This window comes from Anoplolepis gracilipes, chromosome 1, assembly GCF_047496725.1.
Source record: "Anoplolepis gracilipes chromosome 1, ASM4749672v1, whole genome shotgun sequence".
Lineage (NCBI taxonomy): Eukaryota > Metazoa > Arthropoda > Insecta > Hymenoptera > Formicidae > Anoplolepis > Anoplolepis gracilipes.
Genome location: NC_132970.1, coordinates 8,994,245 through 9,010,028, shown reverse-complemented (window position 1 = coordinate 9,010,028; position 15,784 = coordinate 8,994,245). Strand labels below are relative to the sequence as shown.

At 34.1% G+C, this 15,784-nt stretch overlaps 1 long non-coding RNA gene across 1 annotated transcript; it reads right to left on the bottom strand.

Moving 5' to 3' along the window:
- Positions 1-8,718: 8,718 nt before the first annotated feature.
- Positions 8,719-9,861, bottom strand: LOC140668552 (uncharacterized). The gene is made up of 3 exons (XR_012047194.1): positions 9,547-9,861; positions 9,322-9,464; positions 8,719-8,790 (listed from the first exon to the last, which is right to left on the bottom strand). It is a non-coding gene; the product is annotated as an uncharacterized lncRNA (long non-coding RNA).
- Positions 9,862-15,784: the final 5,923 nt, after the last annotated feature.

The following is a 15,784-nucleotide window of genomic DNA, read 5'->3' as shown; positions in this document are numbered from 1 at the left end:
ATCCTCAATAAAATGATAACGAAGTTTTGAGAATATTATCACGTTCAAGTTATTTCAGACACCTTGTATAAGTAAGAGTTAATTAAGTAATTGTATATATTGAGTGTGACTATTTAACTTTAGTTATCTTCCAGAGCTTTATTCGTTTTAAACTCTTTATGGGATATTTATATTGTTTTCACTATAATATATATATATATATATATGTATTATGAGTGGTTCATTTTAATTATTATTGGTTTTAATTGATTACTTAAATATTGTCTGAGCCTCGAGGAGTTCTTGTCAGGTCATTATAATTTGCCTTTAAAACATCTGTGGATTATGATATCTGCAGCGAGTCGCATATATATATATATATATATGTATATGTGCATGCACCAAGTTATCTCCATGGTTGATATATGAAATAATTATAAATGATAGCTGACCGGATTTTTATTGGCAAACCAAATTGGATTCATGGTAAGGAATTATTATGCAGAAGATGGGTTTGATCGAATCTTTTATTATTGTTAAAATTTGGATTTAATGAAATCACTGCGCTGCGGTGGAATATGAGTAAAATTGACAAGTTATTATATTTGGGTGACAGAATCGTTAGACATGTACGTTATTGTGGTATTAATTCGGCTTTGGGATATAAAACTGCATTTAATAGTGAAGGCATAATTATATATTGGAGGTGCGGATTAAAATAAATAAATTATTAAAGTTGAAAATATGAGGTGTTCCTGAAGTAAAATGGGTCTATAACAATGTGCGCTTAACTTTTTATGGCGGGGCTGTAGCCCTATAAGTTGCTACCTTTTTTGGTTCCTTATGAGCCAAGGCGCCAGGAAATATTTAATTAAGGTCACTGGGCGGGTTTTTTATGTGATGTTTAAACCGTTAAAAATTGGGTGCTTTTCGATGTTGCGACAACTTTTGATATATTGAGAAAAGTGATTTAGACTGTGCATAGGAAGTTGCAATTGCACATACGAGTTACTTGGCTTGCTCAGTTTTAATAATTAATGAAAGTTCATATACAGGGTGTCCCGAAAGTACCGATCGGAGTTTATTATATGAAGCTTATGGAATTTAACCAAAGGAATCGGTCGGTTGTTAAACACTATTTTATACTAATGTTTGGATAATATGACAATGTTAGTTTATATACCGGGTGTCAATTTATTAAGGTGAACATGTATCGGGAGTTGTATTTCCGCTCATTCGCAGTTACGATCTCTTTTCTTGAGTGATTTTAGCTTGTTATATAGATTTACTTTATATTTTTGTTATACCGGGTGGTGGTTAATTCTCGATGCGTGTGTCTATGGTGATGTGTACGTGTATGTTTGTGTTTAGTAAGAGTGATGACGACGAGGTGGAGTGAACATTGGTTTATATTATCGCTATTACTTAATTTACGTTATTCTATTGACGCATACTTAATATTATGTTTCCTTTTTATTTTTCAGATACTGCAACTAGAGTGACAAAACTAAATGGGTAATTATAATAAAATTAAGATGTTCGACCGACTTGGTGGGTCGTGTCTCTTCTCTTTTTCAGGTGCTGAGGAGGCGGACCAGAAGGTGATATACCGGGTGGCCGGAAAATAGGTGAGAATTTTCATTGGACAATTAATTAATTATTTTCCTTCATTTTTAGGTAGGTGATAGGGGAGAACCAGTGATGGGGATAAAACAGGAAAAAAAAGGAAGAAAAAGAAAAAAAAAAAGGAAAAGGATGTTTTAGCCGGAAACATAATAAAAGGTATTTATCGGCTTAATCTATTTTTGATAATAACTATATATATATATATGTATATATATAAAAAGAAAAGGAAAGTAAAAGAATTTTATAGGTGCTTAACGCTTACTATGTCTACTTAACAGGTGACGTATGGAGTCAACGGACGGCGACTGGTGTCAAGCGGAGGCGCTGGACGTGACAATATATAGGTATATCCATCCACTGAATCGATGCAAAATTCTTCACTGAGCGTACAAATGGTTCCTGATTTTAGCATTATTTTCCTAGTGTTTAGTTTCACGGGGACATAGGCTGATTTCAAAGATATTCTGGCGACAGCTTGCACGACAATGTCGTCTCATGTTCCATAATGGTCGGAATACTGCGTGCCTTTGCATTTTCCATCGTTGCTTACACTTCCAGCCATGGTGATGCTGTGAGAGGCGGTTTGGTTGACTCGGATGCCGTCAATTAAAACTCTTGCTCCTAGCGAAAGAGTACTATCACGAAACATTCGTTTGCACTGTGAGTGTCCGGTTTCATGTATATAGTCAGCACGTCCGTTATGCATAATGGAAACTTTTGAATGCATGCCACAATAATATATAGTTCTTGAAATTTCAACCTTACATTGTATTATATACGCATGATTATAGTCAGATAATTGAAGGAGTTGGATAAGTATTCGTAGAGTTTGATGTTTTATGCGGAAGATTGCATTCTCCCACACCCAACAACGAAACCGATGTGATATTTAAATGTCGCCCTCCGCAAACCGAGAAGAGCGAGGGAGGTTTGCGCAGTGAATAATAATACTAAATGATACATCATTTTTGTAAGTAAGCAGATAACACTTATTATTTATACATGTATATGTGTATGTATGTAATATTTATATTTATATTTTATTTCATGGGATTTCCATATCATTTGTTGGTTCATACATCAATAGTATCTTTACTACTGTTTTGTCGCAATCATACAACAATTCTTCTACATTATTTGGATCTAATTCTCTTTCTCTGAGTACGCAACATATTGCTAAATAATGCATGAAGCAAGTAAAACATTCTTTTACGGAAGTATAAGTAATTATATCATTTCCGCAAATATAACATCTTTCTTCTTGAAAAATTCCACTATATATGCCGTGGAATTGTATAAGTCCGTACGCTTGGAAATTTTGTTGAATTAATCTGAAGCAAGTAACGCAATATCAATTATCTTCGACTTTAATATACTGAGTGTTATAACAACGATAATAGAAAATTCGAGGGCAATGCGTCAAAATATAAGGCGGCTTATATCTATAAGGTTTAGGTCTACACATTTTATGAATTACTATTGCTACATAGAAATATATATTGTGACGTCCCGCCAAAAATTTCAAACTAAATTTTCAAAATATAAACGTACCGCTGGAGATATGAACACAAAGTATGAGATATACATATATATTTCAACTTGAACTTAATAAAATATTTAATCAAGCATAGTATTATATAGCTATTAAATTGGACATTGCTTACTTAGAAGTAATAACAAAATAATACTGTCCTTATCAGAAAAAAATAAGAAAAAATATTTGTAATCATTAAACTACTATATTAATTTTCCAAATAAAAGTTAAAATTCTCTTTGCTAAAATATATGGTGTGACGTCCCGCCAAAAATTTCAAACTAAATTTTCAAAATATAAACGTACCGCTGGAGATATGAACACAAGGTATGAGATATACATATATATCTCAACTTGAACTTAATAAAATATTTAATCAAGCATAGTATTATATAGCTATTAAATTGGACATTGCTTACTTAGAAGTAATAACAAAATAATACTGACCTTATCAGAAAAAATAAGAAAAAATATTTGTAATCATTAAACTACTATATTAATTTTCCAAATAAAAGTTAAAATTCTCTTTGCTAAAATATATGGTGTGACGTCCCGCCAAAAATTTCAAACTAAATTTTCAAAATATAAACGTACCGCTGGAGATATGAACACAAGGTATGAGATATACATATATATCTCAACTTGAACTTAATAAAATATTTAATCAAGCATAGTATTATATAGCTATTAAATTGGACATTGCTTACTTAGAAGTAATAACAAAATAATACTGACCTTATCAGAAAAAATAAGAAAAAATATTTGTAATCATTAAACTACTATATTAATTTTCCAAATAAAAGTTAAAATTCTCTTTGCTAGAATATATGGAAATAAAATATTACTGTAACATCAGAATCGTTGAAATTCAATTACGCGATTGTAACAGAAACACTTGCAAACCAATTATATTAGAGTTAAATCATACTAACAATCGCTTTATAAATCCTACATTTCATAAGTATAATGAAAAGAAAAAAAAAAAGAAAAAGAAATATTATTCAGTAAAGTACATTTTGGAAGGCATATGCATACTGGCATTGAGAACCATATATATACGCCAAATAAATTAATTTATTAATATTATTAAGCTGCATTTGTATATCAACATGTAAATCTAAATGGAAGACTTTCTTTTAGTGTAATTGATGAAAAAGTAATATTACAAAAATAACGCATGACACGTATTATATATGTCTATATATATATTCATATATATATATGTAAAGGAGAGCTAGTCTCCTATGCTAAAGTGAAATCATAAGGAATCACGATAGAAAGGAATTATAAATTAAAAATAACAGTATTAAAATTGCATTAATTAAATCTTCCATATGGATACTATTATAAAAGCAGATATGTCAACATAAAATATGTAATACAACAAGAGAGAAAAGTAAAAGAAATTTAAACATAAAAGCATAAATTAATAAGTGAAAAGAAAAGAAATATTAGTATGAGACATAATAATTTCGATAATGAACATTAACTCTTGCTATAGTTAAATTAATAAGTCTCTCTTGCTGTAAGGAAAAAATTTATAATATAAGAGTGCGAAATTATTATAATACAAAGAGCCTTTCATTCGCACGATGACGCAATAGGCGACGGCGAGAAAGACTTAGTGAAATCGAATATTATTCTTATCTATTGACGCAGAGACTCAGCTTGACTAAATATTATGTCAACGCAGAGACCAGTGAAATCGAATATTATGCCTATCTCTCGACGCAGCGACTCGACGAAACTAAATATTATAACAACGTGCCTTTTGATATTCGCCGCTGAATATCAACTTAAGATTAAGAAGAGCTCACCGCTTCTGACGTCTTCGAAGGCGGAGAGTTCCCTCACCAAGAGCAAGAATCCATCTCCACCGGATGATTAAGCCAACCCGGGAAGTCTTGGATCCACCGGACGCCTAGAGGGAGGTGACCCGAAAGTGGGGACGGAGCGCAGAACGTCAGTCGAGTTTGCGGACGGAATCAGTCTTTCACCACCTCTCATACTAAACAGTCGCTCCCTATCATCCAAAGTGAACAGTCTTTCACCACCAGTCATCTAAAACAGTCGCCAACATTCAACCTAAAAAGTCGCCTTCCTAACTTCATAAGTCACTTCAACATCTCTCCGAAACGTTAGTCCGAAGTCGCGAAAAGTCTCTGTGTCTTTATACATTCACTGCGTCCTAAAATCAATTTTAACTTAATTTTCGTCAGCTACTTTGTGTCGTCAAAGTAGATCTTTAATAATACTTTACTTTCTCGTCTTCGCGACTCGTCTTATATTATAATTTAGAGCTTAGACTCACTCTACATTATAATTTAGAATTATTACTTTATTGTTAACTAATCTCCAATTTCTGGTACAGTGCGGTTGTACCTTTTTCATTTGAATTGTGAACAACATTTGTAATCATTACTTGCAACCTTTGTAAAATCTTCAAGCTTTTAAAATACATAGTTGCTTATTTCGAAATATTCTCAAGTACATTATTTTAATACAGTGTTCCTTCACCTTCAACCAGTGTTTACTATAATTAATTTAATATCGATTAAATATTTAACGTACGTCTGGATCTTGAGCGTTAGCGAGTCCCGTGCCTGGGATAGAGCAGAGTGACGTGCCCCTCGTGTTAGTTCGAGCAGAGCTGAGACTTAGTCGATGAGCTGCTTGAATGTCGCTTGATCCAGATTGTCAACCTGAATTGAATAACTTTTTAAATTAGAATAAAATTTTGGTTATAATTTATAGTAAATGCCTGGTTCTCGTCGCGCCGGTAAACGACATAGACAACTACGTGCCGCTTTACGCCGACAGAGACAAATTTCGAACAGTGATAATGGTCTCAGCCAAGTAGGAAAAGACAATCCAATTGACGTACCGGACAATCAAAGAATTGTCGTAGAACTTTTCGATCAGCTTCCTGCATCTGACTCAGTAGAAGCTCCCATCTCGCGAAGAACCTTTGAATTTATTGGCTGGCCCGGACCTTTGGTTGAAATCGAGCTGCATCCTGCCTCAACCTCTACCACTGACATCCCTGAGGGAGATCCACGACGTCCAGAGTACGAGGAAAAGGCCCAGGAAAATCAGCGAAACTAGAAACATTAATAAAGGTAAATCACTATTTTAAATATATACACTCATACGCATATGATCAATCAAGAAGAATATTACTATTTTAATAAAAAGAAAACGCACTCATATTCTAACAAAACATAATAAAAAGGAAAAGAATTCTGAATTGAACTACTATTTATAACACATCGTGTTTGACACTTATATGACATCATATCACTCTAATTTGACATAACCACTTTAATTTTGCAAAACAATTTTAATTACAATCTAGACATATGCTCTTACGACTAATGCAATAAACTGTTCCACCCTTAAGCTCCGAAATAAAAATCTTTTATACAGTTAACTAGACATACATACAAGATATATATATATATATATATATCTCATTCTTTTGAATAACTTACAGCTCAGACTATTGACTCTTAAAATTACAAATTGACTCACACTCTGATACCACTCTTAAGAATTATAAAGTTAAAATACTATACCAAGAAATTTGCAAATTTAGATGAGATAAATAATCAATCTATCAATGTAAGAGAGTTAACTACTCGTTATACTTAACTTGATAATAAAATTAAAGGAGCATCCTTTGCTTAATCTCTTCTTCCCATTTTCCATCGGAGACAGTGATTTTTGACAACAATAAATTATATCGCTGGCCTCCACCCACCATATTCCAGTTGTACATTTCTTTATATGTCACCTCACCACACAGTGCTGAACCTGCAAAGAACAATACTTTTAGTAATATATATATATATCTACATAAGAGCAATAAAAATTTTAATGATTCTTTCTTATTACGTGAATAGATGCATCAACGATATTTATGAGAAATAAAATCATAGTGCAACAGTTGACTTTCTCCTAAAGAAAGAGATATCTACATTTAATATAAATCCAAATCATTTAAATTTCTCAATTTAACTTTGTTCTTTATATTAAAGCAGTCATTAATTACTGAGAAATTTGCTCTTACATTATAAAAGTCGTAAATTAACCTTTCAAAACCAGTATATATTTGGAATTGCTCCGACGGTGAATTCTACTATACAACAACAGTAAGTACTTAACCCCTCACCATTACTATTACAAACCACCTTAATCCCTATCTCAATTTTAATATAATTGAAAATTTGTCAAATTAATCACAATCCATTTATAATTCCAAAACTGAAATTTTCCAATCATTCCAACTTTAAATTGAATAAATTTAAAGCTATTGCAGATATAATTTTACAATTTTATTTTCTCTTTGATTAACTCGAGTGTCATTGTGCGTCACGTTCATTGCATACGCGATAATGGTCATGGTGTCATGGAGTTCCTAGAACTTCCTCAGCCTCTCGTTAGTGCCGAGTGAATTGCATTCTGACCACCAGACTATATCAAATATACAATAACGAGATTCAACGCGTTTGCTTACCGTTTTAATCATTTTCAAACACATATGTCATAAATTTAACCTTTTTATTTTCAACTTTCTTAATTTTTCTTGTCAAATAAAATAAAATAAATGAGACCTCAGACAACTGATTCTGAATTTCAACAAAACCCTTTCGTTGACCCTGAAGTCATATTAGAAACTCTAATCCAATTTATAGAAGAAAATAAAGAAAATATTATTTACAATTTAGACAATATCATAAAAGAGTTTTTAAATCAAGCCTCTATTATCATCATCCCAGATCAGTAAAAAAATCCTCCGAATTATTAGTTCCTAGTACACATTGATCCTGCTCTCGGCGAAGCCCTGGGTATAGCCGACTTAGACAGATTACCCAAACACTAAATAGAGAGCAACCCTGTTATTGACACCGAGGTAGACGATAACAGTGGGTCACTGCACGTGACATAAATTGGTGGCAGCGGTGGGATAGCCAAAAAGGATCAATCGTTGTTTTTTTTGAATAAAATCTTTTTTTTTTATCATTTATAACAATCTTTCATAATGAGCAAAAATATTAGTACGCGGTCACAATCTTCCAAAACCACTTCCGAGCATAGCGAGAGTGATACTACTGTCACTACTCCTTTACAAAAACAACAAGCTGAATTAGAAATCATGATGCAACAATTACAAAATAAAGAGAGACTTGTTCGGGAACAACAAGCCGCTCTGATTATACAACAAAAAGAATTTGAAATTTCTAGGGAAAGATTTGAAGCAGAGCAAAACGCTGCTGTTGATATAAATAGCCTCAGTTCGATATTAAGCTTATTACGACAAGAAGTATCTTCATTAAAAACTTTACCAAATCAATTAAATAATTTAGAACAAAAGGTATCTGAAATGCGACAACAAGGTGCATCTAATTTACACGTACAAGATTATATAAGAAATTTGCCACCCCAAGAGCCTATTAATCCCTTACCTGGCAATATAAATCTCTCTTCGACTTCCAAACCTCCAGCTGAGATACCAATCCTCCTCCTCCACTTGCCTCTAGAAATACCCCTTTGAATGTGGATCATATCCAACTTGCTTCACCCATTCGTATTAAAGACATAATTGATTCCATTCCTAAATATGACGGTCTTAAAATGTCCGTGTTCCAATTCTGTAAAACGTGCGAACGAGCGTTAAAATTAATCCCTTCATGGCAAGAAGAATATCTGTTACCATTAATAATAAACAAATTACAAGGATATGCTTACGCGGCAATAGAAGGAATAGAATATCATAATTTAACCGATCTGACTAATCGATTAAAGAAGGTTTTTGGTCCAAATAAATCGGTCGATCAATATCGCGGGGAACTTGCCAACGTTTATATGAAACCAAATGAAAATATTTTTGACTATATTGAAAGAGTTAAAGAATTAAGATCCGCGATTATAGACGGTGAAACCACCATTCATGGTAATATGAGTGAACAACTTCGCTATAACATTGAGACGAGAGCACTAGAAAGCTTTATTAACGGCCTTCCGCCTGATTTATTGATTCGTGTAAAGCTAGAGGGATATTACAGTCTGGAAGACGCGATTGTTGGAGCTATTCAATTAAGCAAAACCTTGGAAACCGAAAATCGTCGTAGGAAAATTGCTTTTCCCACACGACCTGTTCCTGCCCCTCGTGCAGACCTTACCTACAATCCTCGTATTCTTCAAAACCCCTCGCGTAATCCAACAGCTTCTCCCATTTTCGCCCCCAGAGTACACGACACGCGTAATAACGTCGCTCCTTTTATTAAACCATTAGTTCCTGGACAACCTGGTCCAAATTTTCCCACTGAAAAAATATGTCGTTACTGCAAAACTCCTGGACATTTGATTACAGAATGCCGGAAATTAGCTTATAGAAAATCATTCACTGGAGATATGAATCCCTCTAATCAATCTTCTAACAATCAGGGAAACGGTCAGAGCGCTCCGGTACAAGGAGGCGTTCGCCGGGACGCTGCTCAACAGGAACGCCCAAACCCCTCTCGAGTCGTGCGATTCGTAGATGCCGAAAACCAAAATCTAGAAACACAAAAATAAATAAACATCGGCTCATAGCAAGCACTTGTGCTCCTACTGTTACTTTATCTTCTCCTGATTTAAAAGACACATGCACCTTTATGATAGATTCCGGTTCCGATTTAAATTTAATTAAGAAACAATACGTCAATTCTAATATTCTTCCGGATAAAAGAAATATTCAATCATTGCAAGGAATAGCATCCGAACCTATTAATACTTTAGGTGCAATCTATATATCAGTATTAGGGAAACCAACTGAATTTCACATTGTTTCCGACGATATACTTTTCTCGCAACACGGTATTCTTGGTAATCCGTTTTTGAAAGATAGAAATGCAAATGTTGATTTTAAAACAAAACGCTTACTATTTGAAAATACTTCGATTCCATTCGACGAAGTGGAATATGTTAATATTAAACCAAGAACAGTCACTCCTTTCTTCGTTAAAATCACGAATCCTGAAATAAAAACGGGATATCTTCCATCAATAACTTCCATCAAAGGAATATACCTTGGAGACGCGATAGTTTCTAATATTCATGGCAAAGCTTACTTGCCTCTTTTTAATACTAATGATGAAGAGTATAACATAGAAATACCTTCATTCACTCTGCAGGAATTTGACACCATTGATACCCAAGAGAATCTATATTCTTCTTGTGGTGCCGACGGAACCCGAGGGTTATCCAAGGCCACAGTTCGTTGTGTCTCTGATCCTGACTCTTCTTATCAACCCTCTTCTCCTTCCGAGGAAGAAGAAGATGATTTTTCTACGTCTCATAAAGGCTTCTGCAATGTCGTTGATTCCCGAGGGCATCATCGGATAAGCACGAGCCATTCTTCAACTCATAATCCGTCTCAGTTAGACGAGATCATTTTTGAAACACCGCCAGAGAGCGCGGAACTTACTCTAAAACTCCTAAGGTTGGAACATTTAAATATGGAAGAAAGGAATAATCTCCAAACACTGGTTTATAATAATCTAGATAGATTCCATTTGCCTAATGATAAATTGGGAACCACTCATGTAACCCATCATTCTATCTATACTACGGATGATTCCCCGATCCACACCAAGCAATATCGCTTTCCTCCTATGCATAAAGAAGAAATTGACAAACAAGTAACTAAATTACTAAGAGACGATATGATAGAATATTCTCTCTCACCTTATAATTCGCCAGTATGGATCGTCCCTAAGAAACCCGATTCTTCTGGAAATAAAAGATGGCGAATGGTCATCGATTATCGCGCTCTTAACGAGAAAACAATTGGAGACGCTTATCCCCTTCCCAACATAACTGATATACTTGATCAATTGGGAAGCGCTAAATATTTCTCAGTTCTTGACCTCGCTTCAGGATTCCATCAAATACCAATGGATCCGAAATGACGCCCACAAAACCGCATTCTCCACTCCTTACGGACATTATCAATTCAAGAGAATGCCCTTTGGATTAAAAAATGCCCCTGCAACATTTCAAAGATTAATGGACAATGTACTATCTGGATTACAAGGCAACGAGCTTTTCGTCTACATGGATGATATAGTTATATACGCTCGATCATTAAAAGAACACGAAGTGAAATTTAATAAATTAATGAAAAGATTACGTGAAGCTAATTTAAAATTACAACCCGACAAATGTGAATTTTTGCGACGAGAAGTAGCTTACCTCGGTCATATTATCGGATCCGACGGCGTACGACCAGACCCTACCAAAGTTACCGCTGTCCATGATTTTCCTCCTCCCAAAAATCCTAAAAACATAAAACAATTTCTAGGATTAGTTGGTTATTATCGACGATTTATTCCAAGTTTTTCAAAAATTGCTAAACCTCTAACTGATTTACTTAAGAAAAATAATTGTTTCAAATGGCAAAAGGATCAAGAATATGCGTTTAATAATCTTAAAGAACAACTATGTAACAAACCAATATTACAATATCCCGATTTTAGCAAACCCTTTAATTTAACTACCGATGCATCCGGATATGCAATCGGCGGAGTACTAAGTCAAGGACCAATCGGAAAAGATCTTCCAATCGCCTATACATCTAGAGTACTTAATAAAGCAGAACAAAATTATTCGACCATTGAGAAAGAATGTTTAGCTATGGTACATTGTACGAATCATTTTAGACCCTATTTATATGGCACTAAATTCACCATCATAACAGATCATAAACCTCTAGTATGGTTACATTCTATCAAAGATCCAACTTCAAGACTTTTAAAATGGCGAATCAAATTAGCCGAATATGATTACGATATACGATACAAAAAGGGAACGTTAAATAATAATGCTGATGCATTGTCAAGAAACCCAACTGTCCAAGTCCTGCCCTTTAGAAAAAGCCCCTCTCTTCCACCCGATCCTGACTCCGACTCTGACGAATCTCTATTTTCAATGCCACAACCCCTTGGCCAAACCTCCGTGGAAATTAACCCCCATACTCCCCCACCTGTAATAACGCATCCCAATATGCCTACAAATGAACCAATTACTGATTCAATGATTATTGAAGATTACAATAGTAATGAAAGCATTATTAGTAATGAAGATTTAGAAACAAGCAGCGATGAAAGCGACACAGAGTTAATGCTAACTGATGTTTTGCCATACGTAGAAGTACCCACTGACTCTAAAGTTAAAGTTTTAATAAGCCGTGACAGATTGTTAAAACATAATGATAATTATGTAATTTTTATAACTCTGAACGGAGAACCTCTTGATAACGGCGCAAGAGAGCTACAAGAAGACAATCTACTACCTACATATAAAAATGTAACTTATGAGAGAGCAAAAATAAATACATTGCGCTCTAAGACCTTGATATCCCTACCATTAAAACTCAATCATCGCACGTTAATAGAGCCAGACAACATTAAAAATTGTATTAAATCATTAGTAGACGTTTTAAATGAATTACAATTAGAGTCTATCTCAATCAAGAATACTAACTTTTTTGATAATATCCCTTGGGCTTATGTAGAAAAACAATTAATTAAACATTTAAACGACATTAATATTCGCGTAACTATATGCAAGGATCTTATTCAAACACCAAATACAGAAGACAGATCAGCTCTTATCCGCGAATATCACGATTCAACAATAGGTGGACATAAAGGAAATAACTAAGACTTACAATCGATTACGAACCTTCTATTACTGGAGTACAATGAAAAAGGATATTCAAATTTTTATCCGGAATTGTCGAACCTGTCAATTAAAAAAATTAACTAGAAGAAAAACTAAACAACCTATGGTAATCACCGACACTCCCGGATCAGCTTTCGACAAAGTATCGATGGACATTGTAGGTCCATTACCCGTATCTGATAACGGAAACGTTTACATTCTCACCATGCAAGATTTACTAACAAAATATTCAGTCGCGGTACCATTAAAAGAAGCCACGTCATTAACAATCGCCGATGCCTTTACTAAGAATTTTATATGTATATACGGTGCCCCACAAGCCATTTTAACCGATCAAGGATCTAACTTCTTAACAGCCTTAATGAGAAATCTAGCGAAAAAGTTTAGAATCAAACAATATCATACTACCGCGTTATCATCCTCAATCTAACGGATCAATAGAAAGATCTCACCACGTCCTAACAGAATATCTGAAAACACAAATTAATAAAGACTCTAATTGGGATGATCATATCGCCTTAGCCATGTTTTCATATAATACAAGTATACATGAAAGCACTAAATTTTCTCCTTTTGAATTAATTTTTGGAAGAATAGCACGATTACCTTCATCTAACACTATAGTGGAAGAAAATATAGATCCTACATATACCGAATATTTAACAGATTTATTCAATCGATTGCGCGACACACAAGAAGAAGCGCGGCAAAATTTAATTCAATCCAAAAACAGAAGCAAGCATTACTACGATAAACGCATTCACGTACAAGAATTTAAACAGGGAGATCACGTATTCTTATTGAAAGAACCAGCTAAAGGAAAATTCTCTGATCAATATATTGGACCCTTTGAAGTACTTGAAACTTTGCCCAAGAATAACATCAAAATTTTATTTAAAAACTCGTCGAAAGTTGTTCACGCAGATAAATTGAAGATAGCTCATATTGAACCAGGATGAAATGCTAAGAAAGACTTTTTGGTTTCAGATGTGTTGGCCCCGCCAACGACCAACAATAGATCCTTTGTACAAAACCTCACCCGCCTTTTCACGGGTACAACAACGATTACACATTACATGGTGCGTTAAAGCCACCGGATATACCCACACCAGACGCGGATACTTAATCTGCGCAAACTGTTACTCCTCCCTGCTGTCCGAATACTATAGATGGTTCCATAAATTCTTTTATTGTCATTATCTTGTAATCACGAAAAGCTACGAACCAATAATATGTAAAATATGTAAAATACCCCTAGTTACGCTAAGAACATTGAGACAATGCTCTTTGTGTAACGATGCATACTTGTCGTACTCGACTCGTCTAGAAGAAGAACAAATTGATACAGAAGATAATACATTAATTCGTATAAGTGGATACTTTGAATAAGCTATTAAAAAGCTATCGACTTTTGTTTTGCACTACTCTTTTTCTCTTTATAGAATGAGCTCAAGAAACCATACTACTGGGCTACAATTCAACACAACATTACAACCTAGTTTCGATCCATGTCAAATACTTTCAATTGCGCGGTGCTATAAATCTTTTGCGTATAGACACATTGCGTCAGGATTCGCTTACTGTACTCAGTGTTATCACATTTATCAACCACAATATCAAAATCAATATGAGTGGATAGTATCACACCACTTGATTTCCGGCGAACAATTCCGTAAAATAATTTGCGCGCGGTGTAATGCAGATATCACCATAGTCAAACCTGTATATCAATGCGATCAATGTTTATTAAGGTTCTTAGAATTCTTATTGTATTGCGACGAAAGACAAATCAATACTCTTCCTAACCCTCTCATATTACATGTAAACGGAGCTAGATATTATTAATCAAACTCAAACAACGAAATGCATCATTCATCGCACAGTCAGCCAAATTCCTCAGAACTATCCTCCTCACACCCTTCCGTAGAAGCTCTTCAAAGATTATATACCGTACATTGTTTCAAAACTTATTCCTATCAGAAGATAAATGATGTACATGTCACTTTATGCGTCGCTTGTTATACTAAACTAATACCTGAAGCAGTAAAGCAATATTACCAGGAAACTAAGAGACATCAGTGCGTAGATGGCACAAAATTCTACAGAAATAAATGTTATGCATGCGAAAATCATATGGGAACTATCCAACCCATAGCTCATTGTAATCCCTGTATCAATCGGTATTTCGAATTTACTAACGAAATGGAGCAACTACACCGCACAATTAACTATTATGACGATCCTATAATATTAGCAGTCATCGACGACTGAAAGCAAAACATATAGATATAATCATAAAGTAGTAATATTAATATAGGAAAGAGAAAAAGAAGAAAACACAATAAATACCTAAAATACGAAAATACGAAAAGAAAATCTTATATACATATATAAGGAAGAAATAGATATAAAACAATAGAGAATAGAGATATATATATATAAGTGCTTCTATTAAAGAAATATATATATACAAGTATTATCTTTTCAGCAAAGGAATCCATTCCTTGAAGATATTGACGACCTGAGCCTGGTCCAAGTTTAATAATAATAGTAATAATTTTTGAATACATATAAAATAAGTATATATATATATTTCTACTTAGAAATAGTAATTCATAAAATGTGTAGACCTAAGCCTTATAGATATAAGCCACCTTACATTCTGACGCATTGCCCTGGAATTTTCTCTTATCATTGTTATAACGTCCAGTATATTAAAATAGAAGATAATAGATATTGCGTCACCTGCTTCAGATTAATTCAACAAAATTTTCAAGCATATGGACTTATACAATTCCATGGCATTGTCACGTCCAGCGCCTCCGCTTGACACCAGTCGCCGTCCGTTGACTCCATACGTCACCTGTTAAGTAGACATAGTAAGCGTTAAGCACCTATAAAATTCTTTTACTTTCCTTT